Genomic DNA, 22,903 nt, shown 5'->3' on the forward strand with positions numbered 1-22,903 from the left:
TATTCAAAATCAATTTTACTTCTTGACAAGCACCATTTTATCTTAGTTGTAAAAATAAAGAAGTTATAAAAAAAAATAAACTTACCCATCAGACCTAGGTCCGATCAGTTAAAAGTTGTGTTTGATTTCAGTGGTTGTTTTTATTTAAATTTTTGTATTCTCTTCTGATTACTGCCCTACCTATTTTTTCTTTAGGGAATACCTCTTCTTGCATTTGCAGCCATTTTCTCCCACAGGTTAGGAATGGAGCAGATTCCTAGGCACCAACCCTGCTTTACCTTATTTGTTCAACCAGAGAGGTACTTCAGTTAATCCGAACCAAACTAAATAACACTGTTGATGGAACTTCTAGAAAATAAACCTGCATTTTACTATCTAATTAAAACTGAAATTTTTCAAGTCCAAAGATTGTATGAGTATCTTGGAAAGACAGGGAAAACCTTGCTGAATATGGGATGAATTGGGGGAAAATTGTGACTGAGTAATGAAGGGGAAAAAAGTACCATGGACTTAAGATATCCCTCTTGAGCTACTTCACAATATGACAGTCTTATCATACAATTTCCTCTTAAACTAGTTTGGCTTGAATTTTATGCCAGTTTGTCGTGATGGCAAAGGTGTGACTTATGCAGTCTAGGGGGAGAAATAAGGAATGTCCACGCACTTATGCCTTTGTCAATACTTTATTCATCCAAATCACTCAATACAATTTTACTCTATAGGTTCTTAATCAAGAAAATGATGATGCTTAATGCTAGGCACTACAATAGACATAATCAATTCACAGCAAACAATTCTAGATTAATTAATTCACAGCAAACAATTCTAGATTAATTCTAAGCACTGCAAACACACTTAACCATGACAGGCTCATGACAGACATTCCCTCTGCATGCTAAGTCAAATGTCAGATCAAAAGGTTCAAGCCTTAAGCTTTAAGTCCAGCAGAGGCACACTCACTCAGACCATAGTGATCAGATCAGGAACCAAGGCAGGTTTTTTCTGGGGTGGAGCTGATGGTTGGCTAAAGAGGAGGTCAAAAAGAGAAGCCCTCTTCTCACCAGAGTCAAGAGGCTGCTGTAGAGTTTGAGAGAAGTGAGAACAATGCAGAGGATCAGGCAGAAGAGAAGAGTTGGGATGTCAGTCCAGGTCCTCATCAGGCTCTCAGGCTTGTGTGCATCAGTGTTGGCTGGCTGATTGTCCCTTTATTTGCCCCATCATTTATACTAAATTTTGGGCCTTTTGACCCGCCCCCCCTTTCAATCCCTATCAGCTGCCACCGGGTCTCTCTCAGTGACATCATTTACCCTGGGGTCAAAGCATCTGGTCTGATGATCCCCACCCTGATTTTCTTGCCTTTCCCCCTTATCAGGGAAAGGACAACAGGACAGAGACTTCACTCTGAGTTTGTCAGGTGACTGTCAGGAGATTCTGTCTTGTTGGTGCCTGAGGGCCATACTAGTAGGCTTCATAGGTGTGCCTGGTGAGACTGCAGGTTTCAAACTGGAGTTTTCAAAATGGCATTGCTTAGGCTTAGGACTAAGGCCATGTTTACACACTTACAAACCAGAGTTTTAATGGACATACCAACTGAACTTATTGATGCAAATCTAATCACTAGCCTTTATTGACCGAGTCTTCCCATTCTTATTTTATGGTGGTGACTTCCATGTGGAGTCCCCTAAAATATCAGTTTCAATGGGATTATAGATAACTAGTCATGAAGACTGGCCTATCTGCAGCATTATAAAAACAATGGGGCCCTACATTGAAAAACATTGATGAAAAATGCTATAGAAAGCAGAGTTAGGGAAATAAAAACTGCATCTTTCAATTAAGTGGTATACAAGTAGGCCTTGTTACAATATTTACTGAAAAGATTATGGACTAAAATTTGGCACTTGAATAATACTCTCAGGGGGTCACAATGGTACTTTATTTAGTTTTCTGAAGAAATCGTTCAGCTTCCATTTATTTCCCTGCTAAGTTACATTCAAACTTATTTAAACAAACAAACATATACATATAAAGTAAAATTAACAGAAAAATTAAACTAATGTGATTTTTTTCTCTAAAAAATTGCTTCAATATCTGACCTCCTTAGCTTAACATTTATTTCACTCATTGCAAAATTCAATGCTGAAATTTGCTAACTTACTTCACTCACTATTTTCTTTCTTACATAGTCTTCTTTAGTCAAGCTTACAGCCCATAATTTTCTGGAGTGATAATAGGTATTTCCATAGCTATAACTGTGCTTTATTGGAATGTTTCTAATTCTTCACTTGACAGTATTCGCATTTTATGAATATTGTAAGTATTACAAGTACAAATTAGAATTCCATTTATATTATAAAATCCCAAACCTCCTTTTGTCTTTCATTTCAAGGTAGTGTCTTATTCCTCTGAGAATAGATACATTTTCACTTGAGCATTTTGTTTTTGTACTTTGTTCAAATAAATTTACTCATTTATCCTCTGTGTGTGTGTGTGTGTGTGTGTGTGTGTGTGAGAGAGAGAGAGAGAGAGAGAGAGAGAGAGAGAGAAAGAGGGAGAGGGAGTACTCCATTATTGAATTACATCTTACATCACGGGTCCTTTTATTTAATTTTAATTTTTATTTTGAGACAATATCTTAGTAAGTTGCTATTATGGTTTAGACATGAGAGGTCCCCCAAATGCTCCTGTTAATGCAGGAATATTCAGAGGAAAAATGATCCTATTATAAGAACTGTAACCTGTTACTCCATACTAGTTTAGATGGACTGACTGGGTGGTAACTGTAGCCAGGTGGGGCATAGCTGGAGGAGATAGGTCACTGGGAGCATGTCCTGGAAGTATAAATCATCCCCTGTGGCCCAGTCCCCCTCCCTCTCTCTTTGGATCCTGACCCTGCCATGAACTGAATGAACAGTTTTCCTCCCCTGGGTCATTCCCCCATGATGTTCTGCCTCATCTTAGATCCAGAGCAATGAAATCAACCATCTATAACCTGAGATCCTCTGAAACTGTGAGCACCAAATAAACTTTTCCTCCTTTAAGTTGTTCTTAAAGAGTCCTTTGGTCACAGTGGCACAAAAACTATATCAGTTGCCAAGGCTGCCCTTGAACTTACAATTCTCTTGTATCAGCCCAGGTAGCTAGGATTGCAGGTATGCACCACCCCAACCATCAATTTATCCTATTTTTATGATTTTGTTTTCATATATATTTATCTTTTTCAAGTGAAAGCATAGGTATCTATGTGCTTATAATCTTCACAAATGATTCAGAATCTAGAAAAATCATATATATATATATATATATATATATATATATATATATTGCACAGTAATTATTATATGACTGCCAGTTTTAATCAGATATTGAATAAATAAAAATGCTTGCATTGCCATAATACTGAAGATATTTTTATGTATATTATTTTTTAGTGTCTCAATCTTTATTTCTTATACAAATATTCATAATACAAATAAAACAAATAAAAATGGTTTTATTTTAAGTAAAGTTAGAAAATTATATTAGGATGATATTTTATAAAACCTATGACAAAAATGATAAAATTTCATAGTCTGAAAATTGATTCTATGTACATAACATTTAGTGTTTCTATTTCAGTTTAAATACTTTTTAATAAGAATTTACTGTTATCACCTCTATATATCCTGATTAATCAATTATTTCATGTGACAATAAATTGTAGAAATGAACAAATTTTAGAACATTGAGAAGCTTCCATTATGGTTCTAATAAGCTCAAACATTATTTTTTGAGATAAAAATAATTCAAAATTTAAAAATTACCTAACATACATGAGAAATAAAAGAAATTTGGCCTAGCTAATTTATAACTTAAAATTTACTTGTGTCTAAAATTATTAACACCAATTTTAGTTCTTAAATTCACTTTATCTATATGGGCATAGCTTAAATGATTTGCCCTAAACATACTTAACTAGGCATTAAATTGAAATTTGATAGGATCATTATTGAGGTTAAATAGACATTTTAATGGTTTCTTAAAAGACACTTATTCCTTCATAGAACAAGATATCCACTATGTCATTAAAAATTCTCAATAAATATCTTATACTAATAATATGTTATTTAATCAATATAATTAAATGTCAGAAAGATCTAGCTATAACAGACATTATCTATCATTAAATAATCATCATTAAAACATATTTTGTAGGCCTGAGTTATGTACCAACTAAATATTGAAATACTTACTAATCACTTGTCTGTATTGAGTGCTAGTTGAACTTAAACTAATAAGTGTTTTATAAGTTAATTCATTTTTGAATGAATATTATTTGATCAAACTACTTTTGTAATTTCTACTATATTTCCATTATTTATTATATTTAATTTACTTGAATTTCCCACAGTTTTAAATTATTTTATAATAGCATTATATATGAGCTAAAAAGTATATTCTGGGATCAACTATTTTGATAACGGTATCATACATAAATAAAGAACACTGATACATGTGAACAAATATTTAAAACATAGTACCAAAGTCATAAATAACTCTGAAAAGTTAACAAATATTCAGGAACTAAATAACATACTCAATGAATAATTAGTGTGGTAAAGAACAAATCAAAAGGAAAATTAGAGCGTATACTGAGCTAAATGAAAATAGGAACACAGCATATAATTTATGAAAGGTAATTTCAGATTGAAATAATGAAAACTTTATTAATCACTATTAAAATTTTTTAAAAAATTATCATTTAGAAAAGAAGAAAATTCTTAAGTGAATAATCTTATCTTTTCTCACATATCATTAGACAAAGAATAAATTTAACTTAATTTAAAGAGTTAAAATAATATAATAAAAATCATAACAGGAATCAATGAAGTAGAAGAGAGAAAAAAAGAGACAAAAATGAAACTTAGTTTTCTGATAAACCCCTAGTCAACCCTGATCAATAAATTATCAGAAAATCCATAAACTATCAAAATCACAAGTGATAGAGGCGATGTAACTACAGAGTGTAGACTTATTAAAGGGATAATAAGGAATCTTATGCTGAAGGAGCTGATGTGTGATTGCCTGCAAGGAGCTGAAGAGTGGCAAAGGGGGACAAGGGAGCCCAAGGGAGGAACTTTGGGACTGAGAGTCTTCACTATCATATTTATCATGACTTTTAGTCTTATTCATATGTTTAAATGGATAAAATTATACATTTGACATAGGCACAATTTATTTTCATTAATTATACCTTAATTGGTATGTTTAAAACCTTAAGAAATCAAGATGTGAGATCCAGTAGAAATCTAAAATGTAATGGAGATAAGTTACATAAAGAAAGGGAAATCATATTAGGTTATAAGATGTAGGAATAAAAGATGAGGAATGAACCAACAATGTAAAGATGTCACTAACAAATGCAGTTATCATGCTAAGCTTGTTGTGTTGATGAAAAGATGGATGAGATGTTTTTAAGATAACTTTTAAAAAAACTCATTTGAATTACATTTGAAAATTTTATGCTGGGTGTGGTGGTGCATACCAGTAATCCCAGTGATTTGCGAGGCTGAGGAGGGAGGACTGCAAATTCAGAGCTAGCCTTAGCAACTAATGGAGGCCCTAAGCAGCTTAGCAAGACCCTGTCTCAAAATAAATAAATAAATAGGACTGGGAATGTAACTCAGTAGTAATGTGCCCCTGGGTTTAATCCCTAGCAACCAAAAAAGAAGAAAAAAGAAAAAGAAAAATTTAAACTACAGTTTGTATTTTTAAAACTTTTTTTTTACACTTATACAGCATATGACTAAATAATTCCTCACTGTTTGACTGATTTAAATGGTAAGACTCAGGATGTAAGACTTTAAATGGTACTCCAATTATCAATTTTCTGCAACTCAGCTCTAAATATTTGCTTCAGTATATGTTCTTCCATAATGGACAGAATTCCCTTTTTCTGCTATGTAGTGGTTCAAACAACTTTTCAAGGAAAACTGAATGCCTTCCATGTCTTTGAGTATTCTCCCTGATGCCCCTGGACACCAACCATATAGAATTCCCTTCTATGTACTTTGCTCATTTATCGAGTTTCATATTTCATATCTCACCTTCCCTATTCAACTGACTGTGAGCATTCTGTTTTCTGATGGAATTCAGACTGATATAAATATAAACATAGTAAAAATCCAGTGAGAATTATCAAGAAATATACCTAAATCCCAATAAGGAAATTGTTCTTCCTGTCACAGAGATTGTACACTTTGATTTGTGTCAGATGTTTCAAAAAACATGAGCCACTGAATGAAAATGGACGTTGTGATATAATTCATATATGCTATAATTAAATTATTGATTAAAGGAGCTTTTAGTGATTTGTAAAAAAAATTCCAATTGTTCATTACTAGTATTTAGAAATATGATTCAATTTTTAGTGCGTATGACCTTGTATTGTGACAGGTTTAAACTCACTTCTTAATTCTAATAATTTTGTAAATTTCCAGATTGTATGATTTTTTGACATAATAATGTCATCGCAATTTAGGGAGTATTATTTTGTTCCAACATGTATAACTTTAATTTTCTTTTAAATTGCTTATTGCACTAGCCAAAACTTCTTGTACAATGATGAACAAAAATAGCAAGAAGATATTTCTTTCTATTTAACAGAGAGATAGCTCTCTTTCTTTTGCCATTAAGTATGGTTTGAGATGGAGTTGTGTCATAGAAGTTCTTTCCTATTAGTTTGTTCAAACACTTTAATTAGGATGAATATAACACTATGCCAAATGTCCATTCCATGTCTAACTCAGATGATCACATAATTTTATGATCACATAATTTTATATTTTAAAGCAAGTTATAAATGTGAATTACATTAATCCACATTTACATGTTAAACTTTTTAAATTCCTCACTCTTTTTTATTCCTCATGTTCTTAAATCTCCTACTTTCATGATATATTATATATTTTAGTCATTGTTAGATTTCTTTTGCTAATTTTGTTGAGAATATTTACAATTATATTGATAAGTCATTCTATTGATGTCCTCTCATTTAATTTTTTTTCTTCTTCTGGTAGTATCAGGATAATACTGACATCATGAAATAAATTAGTAATTTCCTCCTCTTCAATTTCTGGAATAATTCATTAGAATTATTATGTGTTTCTTAAATATTTAGTTAATCACCAGTGAAGTAATTTGTATCTAGAGGGTTTTTTTTGCAGAAAATTTTTGAGATATAAATTCAATTTCTTTAATCCATATAGAGATGTATAGGTCATCTACTTCTTTTTGATGATGCTACATTTTGTCTTTCAAGGAATTTGACCATTTTATAAACTAATGTTATAAATTTATATATAACATTTATTACATTAAGTTTTTATTAGCTGTACACTCTGTAGTAATGTCACTCTCTCATTTATGATCTTAGAAATTTGTCTTCACTCAATTTTTATGATTAGTTGGTAAAATTTCATATTTTTATTGCTATTCTCAAAATAACAACTTTTACTTTGATTTTTATCTATTTTCCCTCATTTTCTTGACTTTATATTCTATTCAAATCTCTTTTCTTTTTCTTCTTTTCTACCCAATTGCATTAAATTTCACTTCTTTTTCTACTATATTAACATGGAAACTAATCATTGATTTTAGACCCTTCAGTGTAGTTCTTATTGTTATAAATTTTTCTTTTACATCCTGTTTAACAGTAATCCCAAATTTTTGATGTTATACTTTTAATTTTAATTCAGTTCAGAATATTTTTTAATTTTTTAAAATTTTGATTCTTTCCTATATCTAGGAATTTTCCAAAAAATATTTTTGTTACTTATTTCTCTTTAAATTTCTTTGTGGTTAATACATAAGAATATACTTACGAATATACTTCATATGCTATAATGTCTCAGATGACTCTTACAAAACACGCTATTTCATTGCCACTGTGAAAGTCTAGTTATATCAGGAATGGTTTCATTAGAAAAACAAGCTCTTTCCCATGTGCGTTTTTTTCTCTCACCCTCTCTCAGTGCTCTTACCATGTTATGTCTACCGTGTTATAACATAGCAAAAAGACCCTTGCTAGATATGTCTTTTCATTCTTAGATTAACAAGCATATAGAACTGTATTAATTTTTTTTTCTTTTAGTTGAGCATCATGGCACACATCCTAGTGGCTCAGGAGGCTGAGGGAGGAAGATCGAGAGTTCAAAGCTAGCCTCAGCAAACAAGTGAGGCTCTGAGCAACTCAGCAAGACCCTGTCTCTAAATAAAATATATATAAAAAAGAATGGGGATGTGTCTCGGTGTTTAAGTGGCCCTGGGTTTAATCCCCAGTTACAAAAAAAAAGTTTTAAATTATTTTCTTTATAAATTGTCCAGGCTGTACTCTTCTATTACAGAAGCAGAAAATCAACTAATACATACACCTTGATCTTTTCAAACAATTGAGAATCATCTTATGTTACAGAATATGGACTACCTTGGCAAATATCTCATGTATCTTAGAAAGCATGGGAGGAGTGTGGTGACAAATCACAGTGACACTGTAGGTTGAAACTGGAGGGAGCTCAAGTTTGAGGCCAGCCTCTAAAATTTAGTTAGACTTTATCTTAAAAAACAAAAAATCTGGGATGTAACTCAGTAGTAAGGTGCCCTTGGTTTCAATCCCTACGATCCTTCCACAGATGCAAAATCTACAAATGGCAATTGGTTAATTTTGTTTTTAGAATCAATAACATGTCCTTTATGTTTACTAATTTTCAATTTTGTATAAATACTATTAAAAGAAGGATTTTAAAATGTTTGCTTAGATGGGTAGGGTGGTGCATGCCTATAATTGCAGTGACTCAGGATGCTTAGGCAGGAGAATAGCAAATTTGAGGCCAGTATGGGCAACTTGGTGAGACTCTGTTTCAAAATTAAAACAAAAAATGGCTGAGTATGTGGCTAAGTGATAGTGTCCCTAGGTTCCATCCTCAATATCGCAAATGATGATGATGATGATGATGATGATACATTAAGTAATTTAATTTAATTTTTGTTTGTACTTGGGCATTTGGATTTTTCTTTCAGTTCTACCAAGTTTTACATCATGCATTTTAGAGCTCTAATATTACATGCATGAATTTTGGGCAATTAAGACTTCACGATGATTAATATCTTAACATTAAAATTTATATCTCATATTATTTTCCTCTGTCATCTACTTTGGTGCAAATATAGCTATGCCAACCCACCGATGATAAATATTAACATATTATAATCTTTACCCACACGTATTCCTTAATTTATTTATGTGTTCATATTTAAAGTACATTTCTTATAGACAGTATATAAATAGATCTTGGTGTTTTATTCAATATAGCAATCTCTTACTTGTAAGTGATGCATTTAGAGTGGAATCATCCTTCACTATCCTTGGGGGATTGGTTTTAGAATCGCTCTCTCTTCTCAGTTTCAAGGTTACTCACCTCCCTTATATACAAAATAGCATAATATTTGCAAAGAGGCTATATACTTCCATCTGTATAATTCAAATCATCTCTAGATTTTTTATAATATCTAAATCAATGTAAATACCACATAAATAGTTGTTTTACTGTATTGTTTAAAATATAATGAAAGAAAAATAGTCTGTACATGATTATTACAGATGTGGTTGTTTGAAAATATTTTTGATCCAAAATTGGTTGAATCTGGAACTCACAGACATAAAATATTTATATTAAATATGATTATGTATCTATACCTTTAAATCTATCTCTTGTTATTCCTCACTCAGAATGTGATTTTTAAAAATTAAATACAATATAACAAACTTAAATGTATAGGTAGAGAGACTATACATTAATATGTATAATGAATATGCCCATCACTCAGTTTTAACAAACATGAATACTCAAGCTATTTCATTTCTGCTGTCATCTAGATTTTTGTGAGATAATTTAAAGTGAATGCCAGATGAAATTTTACTCATAAACACTTCAAAAATCCTTACCATTCTTTCTATTTACAGTTTCTTCTATTTTGTTGTCTTCTGAAACGTCCTCAGTAAAGGTGATTTACAAGATTCTCAATAATTTATCCCATTCTTTCATATATTTTGTCATACCCATTCAGCTTTGAAGATAACTATAATTTTTTTCCTTTTATGTTAGTAAATACAAATACATATTTTAATATATAAACAGCTATGCAAATTTATTAATAAAACTAAAGTATTAGGCAAAATTACCAGAGAATATAGAAATAAAATTAATATGAGAAATAAAATATAAACACATTTTAAGTACTCTATTATTCCATTTTAGTAAAATATTAAACACATGAAGTAATATTTACACTGCCAAAAAAAAAATCTTGGTTTTTGTAGTGTTTAATTACTCTTAAAAAATGTTTAAAAATATATAAGATAAAATATACCATCTTAATCACCCCCATTTTCTGAGAACTGCAATTCAGATAACCATGTATACATTAATTATTTCTAAGTTCTGTATTCTTTTCAATTGATTTTATATTTTTCACTACATTAATACCATAATGTTTAATTATTTTCTATGTAATATATTTTGAAATTGGGAAATATTATGTAAGAAAACTTTGATGACAGAGAAAAAATGTTGGAGAGTTTAGTTCTTTTCCAAAGCTCTTTTGGTATCCTTAGTGGTTCTATACCAATTATGTTTTTTTTTTTAATTTTTCTATTTCTGTAAGACATACAATGTTATCTTAATAGAAATTGCATTGAAATTGTAGTTTGCTCTGAACACTACAGATGTCTTAAAAAGTCTTTCTGTTCATGAATATGGGATGCCTTTCCATTTGTTTGTGTCTTCATTACTTTCATCATTATTATTATTATTATTATTATTATTATTATTATTTTAGCTTTTAAGCAAAAAAGACTTTTACATTTCTTCAGTTAAGTTTATGTATAAGTATTTCATGATATTTGGTGCCATTATAAATGGGCTCATTCTCTGTATTTTTTTTTTCAGATTGTTTCTTACTGTTGCATAGAAATTCAACTGATTTTCACATTTTGGTTTTATTTCTTACAGCTTTATTGAATTTTTTTAATTGTAAGTATTTTTATTTTTTTTAGAACCTATAGATTTTCAAAATATAAAACCATGTCACTGTCAAAAAGAAACAACTTCTACCTTTTCCCATTAATGTCTTCCTTTAGATGCCTTTTATTTCTTTTCTCACATAATTTCAAAAAAAAAGTTATCAGATCTGTTACAATAATAATGAAAATTTTTTTTAGGTTAAAAGCAGTGGCAGTAGATATTAATTCAAAGTCATATGAAAAAACTGAGTTGTACTAAAGAGAATTATTTCGGTAATTATAAACAAAAATGTACATATATGTTTACTCTTCTTAAATAATTTAAATATCAAATAAAATATGCATGTAACTATGTTACTGGATTTAGTGCATAGCATATGCAGGGAGGGTGTGTGTGTGTGTGTGTGTGTGTGTGTGTGTGTGATATATACAACAGCAGCATGAAGGGTGCAAGTGGGAATGAAGCTGTATTGGTGTAAAAAAGTGAAGATCAAGGGTAAGACAAATTTATAGGAAGAGGTGAAATCAAACTATAGTCACTCTTGGTTGTATGCTGTACTAAGTACTTTGGTGTTTATCACAAGATACTCTGGTAAAAATGTGGTTTTTCAATTGTTGTTTCTGTATGGGGACAAGAGTCAAGGCTTCCGATTTTACCATACTGCTGCCATGGCTGCATCTATCATCTTGTTGGGATCCTGCTTTATCTCCTTTGTTGACTTCCTATCTATAACTCTTTGTTTTGTTATTTTAGTGGGCTTTATAGGATGTATAAGATGCATTTAATTTACCATAACTTATTTTTAAGTAATTTTATATGCTTCCTCTATGTTATAAAAATTTACAGTGCTATACCTATATTTCTCTCCTTCCAAACTTTGTGCCACAGCGGTCATACATTTTCCTTTACATATAACACCTATGCTGAATTTCTCTTACATTTATTTTTACCTCGCTACTGCAATGAATTACCACAAAATTGGTGGCTTAAGACAACACAAATTTATTATCTTAGATTTTCATATGTCAGAATCTGAAATGGGCTGCACTGGGAAAAGCAATTTCCATTATATTTGAATTATACTTACAGAACAGACTAATGTGCACAGTAAAATAGGTTATTTCAGTCATGCCTCAATCTCAGCAGTTTATTTTCTATTTTTCTTGTTTAGTTGTGTATTAGTTTTAAAACCAGAGAATAGTTCATATGCTACAAATGTATGCATACATTTAATGTACTGAAGTAATTATTTGGCATAGGTATTACATCATTTGTCATCTTAAATCCTTTTTTAATTAAGGTGATAATAATAATAATAATAATAATAATTATTATTATTATTATTATTATTATGGTCCCAGGGAATAAACTCAGGGGAGCTTACCCATTGATCCATATCCCTAGCCCTTCTTGTACTTTATTTTGAGACAGGGTCTTGCTAAGTTGCTTAATGTCTCATTAAATTGCTCAGCCTCTTGACCCACTAGCATTATAGTGAGCCTGGCTAAATGTTCTAAACATTTTAAAAGAATTAAAAATGTTTTCTGTTTAAATGGTTTTACAAAATGAATTGTTTGTGGTAAAATATAGGTTTAAATATAGTATTATATGAATTTAAATATGGAAACTAAATTTTTGATCTTTTTGAAGGTGGGACCATTTCACCCTATGGATATGTAGGTAGGAAATTTCCAATGTCTTAACACTGAATTAAATTTAAAAAACTGTATTGGGAAATGGTGTGAATCCTGAGGGCTGGTAAGAAATTAAACAGATTGATTTCTATGTACACAGAAACAACAACAAAAAAAAAGGTATTTCTATCTTAACTGAAAGCAAAGTAAACATTGTATACAATTCTTATTTGGAAGCATTCTTTCTTTCTTTCTTTATTTATTTATTTTATTTTTTATTTTTTTATTGTTGGTTGTTCAAAACATTACATAGTTCTTGATATATCATCTTTCACACTTTGCTTCAAGTGGGTTATGAACTCCCATTTTTAGCCCATATGGAAGCATTCTTTATAATGCAGATTAGTTAGGAGTTTTTAATACTTGTGCAATGTTCACAGCCCATTTTGAAAGAAAAAAAGTTCTTAGTCACAGCAGGCTCTAAAGTGGTATGATAAAACAAATCCACTTTGCAGAGAAGAAAATACAGTCCTATGGATATACAAATAGGTTTATAGGCTCTATTACATAGTATTTAAAAGTGGCTCTAAAATAAATTGAGTAGAAGCCATGATATATATATACATATGTATATATATATATATATATATATATATATATATACACACATATATACATACACTCACATATATGTCACATATAAAATCATGTCATATATACACATACATGTGTATATATGTATATACATGTATATCATATATGTGTATATATACATACATATACATATACATATATATTTTTTCTGGTTTAGGAATTTTTCCATTGGTGGCTGCCCTTAACACCATTTTCTATTAATTAGAACTGCTTGAGAATATTGAAAACTTTAGAACAAAAATAAAGAAGAGGAAAAGGAGGACAAAGAGAATGAGAAAGAGAAGACCTGAGACCCGAGAATCATGCCATCTCCCATCGTGGTACACGTGACTACCTATTGCTGTGCAGAGACAGCTGGTCACTTCAGCCATCACTGCCTTTGCCTCCTCTCTATAAGTAGAGTCTATGTGGTGTCATTTGTATTCACCTCGGGCAGACACAGAGCCTCTGCTCATTTCATCAAAGAACTATTTATGAGGCTGTAAAAAAGATGAGTTTCTCCGAATAGTCTCCAAATTAAACTTTTTAAAGTTTAATGTTGGCACACAAGAATAATTACAGTTATAAACCATTAAACATTTAGAAGAAATTTATAGGATTGGAGGGAGAAAATTTACAGCTGTGGCCTAATACAATAAATTTCCCCTGTAAAAGCAAAACCACAGAAACATTTCTATTCAGGACTCCAGAAAAAAGAAAATGCTTTATTAACATCACCCAAACATGTAGGCACTATATTCGGACATTATTTATAAAGAAAGATGAATACCTTTTTAAGATATAGTTAATTAACCTTAGAAGCAAAAGTCAATATTTTTTGTTTTATTTTTTTCATCAGTAAATACAGTGCACTAAATGCATTTGTAGAATTAGGTTGTATATATTATTTTATCCTGGAAGATAGTCATGTGCCTTAGTATATTTTTATTTTTTTGGAGTTATTATACTATACTCATTACACTTCTGCATGGGTTGTCTGTGATGGTGGGGACCGCATATAATTTTTGTTTGTTTGTTTAATAGCCCTGCAATAGTAGCTCAGTTTCTAGGAAAATTTAATCATCTAAAATTCTAGTATGCCTTCATATTGCAGAATATGCTTGGCTTTGACAAAGTTTACCTTAACAAGTTCTGCATCCTAATGGCCTATAAGTGTGATAAATAGACTTGCCAAGCAACTGCTCAGTTTTGGAGAGAAAATATCTGGTCACTGCAAGGGATTGAATAATCAGCTAACTAATCACTCACTACTTTAGGCTCAGTTCTATCTGCAACAAAACTTTATAGTCAAACAACCATGGCTTTATTTTTGTTCAGTCTTTTTTGTGACCTTTGTTGAATTGAAATTAATTTTCATAAGGATCTTGTACATTTCCTACTGATTCCTAAGCATTTTCATGTTGCTTATATAAATAGACCTGTTTCATTAAGTTTATTACTTCACTGGTTGCTTTTCTCCACCTCTTTATTGAATTATCATTTCACTTGTAATTTTAATTAATTCTCCTGGGTTTCTAAGGTAAACAATAATGCCATCTATAAACAAGAGTAATTTTACTTCTTCTGGTCTAAATTTATCTTTATTCATCTATTTTATTTATTTATTTTTACATTGGCTTAGAAGATTTTTGGATAATTGTGATGATAAAGGAGTTTTTATGTTGTTCTTTGATTTTTGTGAGAGGTTTTTATAGCTTGCTCACAATATATGATTCTAATTGTTATGCTGAAGAAATAAAAGCTAAATAAAGAGATCAGTCAAATCATGCTTATAAGTATATATATATATATATATATATATATATATATATATATATATATATAATAAGAATATATATATAGTTTTTTTTTAACAGTGCTGGGGATCAAACTTAGGGCCTCACACATATAGGAAAGGGGCCCAGCACTAAGCTACATCTCCAGGCCTGAAATATTTTTTTTCAGTTTCAGTTCTTTCTTTCTTTCTTTCTTTCTTTCTTTCTTTCTTTCTTTCTTTCTTTCTTTCTTTCTTAGTTCTAATCAGTTATGCATGATGGAGAAAGCTTTTCAATTCATTGTACATAAGTGGGGTAGAATTTTTCAATTTTCTGGTTGTGCATGAAGTAGACCATTCATGCAAGCGTACCAGTACATAGGGTAATGATGTCCATCTCATTTCACCATCTTTCCTACCACTTTCCCCCCTCGCCTCCCCTTGCCCCATCCAAAGTTCCTTCACTAATCCCATGACCTCCCCTCTCCCCCAATATGGATTAACATCCACTTACCAGAGAAAACATTCAGCCTCTGGGGTTTTGAGATTGACTTATTTATCTTAGTATGATATCCAACTCCATCCATTTATCTGCAAGTGCATAATTTTATTCTCTTTTAATGATGAGTAATATTTCATTGTGTATATGTACCACAGTTACTTTATCCATTTATCTATTGAAGGGCATCTAGGTTGGTTCCACAGGTTAGCAATGTGAATTGTGCTGCTATAAACATTGAAGTGGCTATGTCACTGTAGTATAATGGTTTTAAGTCTTTTTTTTTATTGGTTGTTCAAAACATTACATAACTCATGACATATCATCTTTCATACATTTGATTCAAGTGGGTTATGAACTCCCATTTTTCCAAGGAGGGGAATAATTGGGTTAAATTGTTGTTCCATTTCAAGTTTTCTAAGGAATTTCCACACTGCTTTCCAGATTGGTTGCACCAATCTGGGTTAGGGTTAGGGTTAGGGTTAGGGTTAGGGTTAGGAAGTATTTTTAATGAGAATTAGGAAGCCTGTCTCTTATTACTGTTTTTTTTTTAATCTAAAGTGACAATAACACACTTAAAATTTTTCTATTTCTGTGGTGAATTAAGTTAATACATGTATTAGTAAAATAAATCTTTATATTCTTAGATAAGATCCATTTGATCAAATTATTTTACATTTTAGATATGCTTCTAGGTTGTTTGATTAAATTATATAAAATGTAATTTTTTCTCTTCTAGGAGTGATGATTCAGTAATGAATCATGAAAATGAAAATATTACAAGAAGACAAATATTAAAGCATATTTGTTGGTTAAACTTACACAGGTGATAAAACCAATTAGTCAGGAAATTAGTTAACTTCGTATTCTACATATGTGTACTTTACAAAGCCTAAAATAACTATTGAAGATTAAGTTTTTAATAATTGTATATCTGTATTATTAAAATTTGAAACTAATAATATTATATGATTTTGATAAATAAGCCTATTTTATGATGAATATATTAATCAGGTTATTTTTAACATCAACAGAAAAAGAAGACAAAAGGCTATATTTCTGAAGTAAAGTCCATTTTTTAATTCCTGAATGGTGGATAGAACAGCTTGGAATTTGACAATATTATCTTCAGTGAAACAAACATTTAACTGGAAAAAGTTAAAGTATTTGGACATTATCCTAGGTACATACAATAAATACAGAAAAATTCACTCATGAAAATCTCCTTAGTCTTAGCAAGAATAGTGAGAGTCAATGGCATTTGAAACATACTCTTCTGCTCCATCAATGTAAACTCTACTCCACATGGGTATAGGGATGAAAATGGCTCCCTTTCCTCACCATTTCTAGTCTAGGACTGTTAATTCACCCCAACAGGTAAGGTCACCAGAGTATCTCATCTTCTCAGCCTTATCTTACAGTAGCACCATTCTGAATGGGCACTCCAAAAGAGTAGAAAACCCCTTCATTGTTAAAAACAACACATTTCTTGGGAGGAAGCAATAAAGGGATATGATGTGTCCCTAATACTGATAGGAAAAGCAGCCGCAGATCAACCAGTAGTTTAATGCAAGGCAAGAGAAGAATATGTAATTAACAAGATACTCCTTGGGATCACACTCAGCCTTGGGAATTAGGAAGACTATGTATCCACTCTCACAGCAAAATACAGGGAACACTTGAAAATGATCCTGAAGTTACACACAGGTTGATTGAAAGAAGGATGAAACCAATCAGCACAACAGACTCAATCACAACCTCTTATCAAATATTAGCTACTGTAGCCCAAGATCAACTCTAGGAAGTTTATTCATTTAAAAATATAATTGTATATTTACTTGGCAATGTGAAAGAATGTGTGCATGCCCACAGCTATATCCTTTCAGAAGTGAACTTCTAAGCTATTAGTCCCTGGATAAATGTGTGGTAAAAACTAGTCTACAGTCACAAACACATCTAAACCTAAAGAGTAAAAACATATAATGAGAGTACCTTAAACACAATATTTGATAGTGGTTTATGCTGACCAAGTGGAAAGCCTTAATCATCACAGTAAAAGATAAAAACAAGAAAAAAATCCAGAAGGTAAATTATAGACTCTGAACAGTAGGGAACATAATTTTCAGAGAATTCCTCTAATGAAATCATTAAACAAATCAACAGATGACCAATCACACAGAAGCAAAATAGTAATTCCCTATAGAATGTGTTTTTGTGAAAGTAAGTGAATGAGATTTAGATTCCGCAATTCTGAAAATATTTTCAATTCTCTTTTAAGTGGTGAGATTTTTTTATTACCCCATTTGTTGAAATAAAGGTGGCAATTTTTATGTACATATTCAACTTGATATTGTGATTTACATACACATTATGAAATGATTACCACAATTAAGTGATTAACATATCCATCAACTCACAAGAATATATATCTTAATATATTTATATGCTTGTATATAAATATATAATATATATTACTTAATACTATATATTATGAAAATTATGAATATGTAAGAAAATATATGCATGAAATAATATATATTATATATGAAAATTATGAAACATGAAAAGTTCTAAAACATTTCCTTCATATCAAGGAGAAAGAAAAACAAAACAAACAAGCAAACAAAAAATTTGGACTGACCAAAGACTACAAAAGAACTAATATTAATTTATTCCAATAATTAAAAGAAACAATAAATAAATCAGCATATGTATAAAGGAAATCACCAAGACAATGTCTCTTCAAATAGTAAATATATAATGAAATAAAAACTATAAGGAAAGCCAAATGAAAAATTTTTAGTCCACTAAAATGAAAAGTCACAAGATGCTTAACAGCATTCAGTAAACTTGAAGATAGATTACAGAGATTTTCAATTACAAAATAGGGATTAAAGTAAATGAAATAATATGAATAGAACTTCAAACCAGTGTTGAGAATCATTAAGAACACCAACATATGCATAAAGGAATAACCAAAATAAAAGGATTGAAACTAAGGAGTTGAAAAATATTTTAAGTAATATCTAAATATATTCCAAATTAGTTTACATATTCAAGAAACACAATGAACTCCAAGTAGGAGAAACATAAAGCAATTCAGACTCAAATCTTAATCAAATGTTGAAAGTCAAATACATACCCCTTTAATATGTACAATTCTGATGTTATTATGTATCTGTTAAAATAAACAAATGCCAGATGACTTCTCTGATATAAGGGGGGTGACTCAAAATGGGATAGGGAGGAAGAGAATGAGAAGTAGATTACCACGAAATAGGGAAGAGAGGTGGAAGGGAAAAAGAGGGAGAAGGGGATTTGCACGGAAGATGGAAGGAGACCCTCATCGTTATACAGAATACATGTATGATGTTGTGAGGAGAAAAAAAAAAGAAATGTGTCACATTAGAATGGGTAGAGAGATGTGATGGGAGGGGAGGGGAGAGGAAGGGGGGATAGGAAGGGCAGCAGAATAAAATAGACATTATTATTGCTGCATGTATACACGTAACTGTATGACCAATGTGATTCTGCAATCTGTACAATCAGAAAAATAAGAAATTATACCCCATTTGATTCAAATGTATGAATTGTCAAGATCATTGTACTGTCATGTGTAACTAATAAAAAAATTAAAAAAATAAATTAAAAAAGAGGAAAGTCAAAGAAAGAGAAGCCACAAAGAGGAAAACAATTTATCCTATGTAAGGGAAAATTAATAAGATTAATAACTGACTATGTGTGTGTGTGTTTGTGTGTGTTATACAATAGCAGCTAAAGTAGTTTGGAATAAAGCTATACTGGAGTAAAAAAGTGAAAACTAATGGTAATGCAAATTTATAGGAAGAAATGAGAATCAAAACTGGACTTATGAAAATGTTCTGTAATGGGTTTGATAAAGTGCACCTCTTTGAATTTACTACAAAATAAGGAATCGTACACCTTAAATGGGTTTCTGCACATCTTGAAAGTGTCATTTGAAATATGCTAATACAGGATAGAATTTGGCACAGAGAACATCATGCATAAGACATAAAATATTGCATTTAAGATTAAACGATATTCAGACAGTGTAGCAAATGTAGTCTGTTACTGGCAAAATAGGTTATCAAGGTTCAGACATTGATAGGTTTTGTGGTTTGTACTAAATACTAAGATTTCTTTTTAAATTAAATTTTAATATGAAAAGACAACATATTCTTTTGTTTATTTATTTGTTTGGTTCTGGAAATTGAATACAGGGTGATTAACCATGGAGTCACATCTCCATTCCTTTTTATTTTTTACTTTGAGATAGGGTGTCACTAAGTAACTGAAGCTAGCCTTGAACTTGCAATCCAATCCTCCTGCTTCAGACCTTGGAGTTGCTGGGACCACAGGGGAGTGCTAAAAAGCTAAAGAATGTGACAAGGTACAACCAAGAGGAAAAATAAAATCCTAATGAAATGAAGGTGACAGCTGAGACTGAAAAATAACCTTTAGAATGAATTGTCTATAGTGAGCACATAGGTATAAGTTATTAGAATAGGCTTCAGTGGAGAGTTGTTGAATCATAATGTATAGATTAAGAGATAAAACAGCAGCATTGAGGAAAGAAATTCTGTCTACACTGTACACTGAGAATACTTAGTCTTCTGGTAAGCCAAACATATAGCTTGGACGAGATCAAATGCAATACAAAGAGAGGATAAAAACTGGGGGTAAAATAGGTAAGTATGTTTCTACTCAAAATTATATTCAGAAAAGTATTTAGAAACAAAATCACATTATATGGGACTAGCGTTTTTAAAAGGTTCTTGTTGATTCAGTTCTTAAGAAGTAGCACATTAATGGGCTATTTGAAAATCCATATTTAATTTTATGATTCTGTTTGTGTATTGGATAGTGTTTGAAAGTGAATGAAGGAAGATGGTAGAAAATTGAAATGGTGAGGATCAGAGAAAAAAAAAATTCTTAATAAGTGAGGTTTGTGTTGTTCCTTATTTTGCTGTCTTCCTGCCCAGGATTTGTTGACTAGTGTAATCAAGTGAAGGAGCAGTGGTGATGGATGTCAGATGATTATAATTTCTGTGTTGTTGTTCCAGACATCACAAGTCTGAAATATTTTCAGAATTACTGCAGCTGCAACTGATGCCATTTCTGAGCAATGATCATAACAATCTGCAAATATACATGGATTAGCGTGGTACTAATGTGAGCCCTGGAAACCAGGACACTGTGCAGCTGTTCAATTCATTTTCAGTTTATCAATGTCCAGTCTTATGGGAACAGTGCACTTGGACCTGCATGATCCTACCCAATGACTTTCAGAATGGCAAAGGTATAAATTACAAATTATATACCTTGAAAGTATATTATTTCTCTTTAAACATCAAAGTCAGGAAATTATGATTGAGGTTGTTATCTATGGTCCAACTTCATCTGTAAAGAATGTGCATACCTGGAACTCTTGGTTGACTGATTAGCTGCTGGTTGAGCTAAAGTAAAAGAAATGATTAAAGATTTTTTTCTAAATTATGTTTAAATTGAAAAGTTTTGAAGATTGGTTTCCTAAAATTTAATTTTTTTTCAGAACAGAGCTTCATCTAGGCAGTATTTTTAGACACATTTTCCCCTGATAAAATACAGTGAGTCATTTGTGACTCTTATCTTTAGTTAAACAAAACAAAGACAAGCAAGATACTTCAAAATTTCCTTTCAAATACATTTTTGTATGAATTTATGTCTCTCTTACCATCAAAATTGATACTTGAGAAGAACAAAGTGATAAACATTGAGTTTTTGTTCTTTTTTGAAATAGGCTATTTTCAATGACTAAAATTAACTTTGTTTCTTTTACCATACAAACTAGATTTTAAAGTACATCAATGTTAAAGGGGTCAGAAGAGTGTTTGTGTTTCTTATTTTCATTGGGGGTGGGTATCTTAAATGTTAACTATGGAGAAGGCTTATGTGAAAATGGAGATTAACATACTTTTGCCAATAATATTTTTATAGTATAAAGATTCTCAAATTGTCTTTTATATATCGCAGGATACTTTTCCTTTGATTCTCATTGACATTAAAATATGATGAGAAGCAATGTCAGTGTGTCAGAAATCCATACAAAACTCAGTTGTCATATTCTTAATGTGCATAAGAATCAGCAAAGCTCTTTAAAAAATATTCTGAAGCTTGCCCCATGATATGCAGATCTGGGGCTTTCCAGAGGAGTTTTATCTCAGCAATTTTCTTGGTAAATAACTATTTTCAACCAATGAACTGAACATAATAACACCACCACCAAAATTACACTAGTACAGGATTGAAACAACAATTAAACAATATCAGTTGCTATATGCCTAATACAATATTTGGGGCTATTAGAGATAAAGAAGAGCAGAAGTTATGGTTATTAATCTGGAGGAGCCACTGATAATTTTGGAATAAACTAAAAATGTACAAACAAGTAATTACAAGAGGGGTAATAAATTAAATGAATAATATTTACTGAGGGCTGTTAATGTGGAGGGAATTCAGTGAGAGTTGGGGTTGTCTGGTAATGTGTTGTAAAGAAGGTAAAATGTAAGGGTTGATTCTTTAAAAATAAGAACAATTAGAATATCCAGAGGGAATTGATGAGAGTCTTTGTTGAAGTAATAGATTTGCAAGGTATGGAGGCATTATGAGATTAGGATATTTCTCCCCTATTGAAGAAAATTGAGAAAATTATTGAATAAGCAGTGTAACATCAAATTATGATAAAAATTGAAAAGAGGCAGAGTAGCATTCTAAACTTATTACTCTGAAACCTGTTCTTTTTCAAGATCACAGTTTTATATGATCCAAGAGTGACTGGTAAATTTTGAGTATACAAATAAAATAAGCAGTCATATAAAATCAAGAATGGGATATGGAAGTCATCATTCTTGATGATAAAAAATCATTTATTCTAATCTTAATACACTGTGTAGAGAAAAGAGTAAAGTTCTTAGTTTGAAAATTTTAATTAGAAAAGTTCACAGATTTTTGTTTTCTTCATACATATATTGTATATACTTTGTTAGATTTTTTCAGTATTATTTTTGATGCCAATGGAAATGGTATTTTAATTTTAAATGTCAATTGCTTAATGATCGACTACAAGAAAGAAATTGATTTTTGTATATTAACCTTATATCGTATCATTTTGTTATCATTGCTTATTATCTCTAGGAGTTTTTTGCTGTTGTTTTGGTTGATTCTCTAGAATTTTATAAATAGCTAACTCTATCTTCTATGAATAAAGACTTTTTTTGCTTCACAATCTGCACTGGTTTTTGTT

Source organism: Marmota marmota, unplaced genomic scaffold (genome assembly GCF_001458135.2).
Source record: "Marmota marmota marmota unplaced genomic scaffold, marMar, whole genome shotgun sequence".
NCBI classification, from domain to species: Eukaryota; Metazoa; Chordata; class Mammalia; order Rodentia; family Sciuridae; genus Marmota; species Marmota marmota.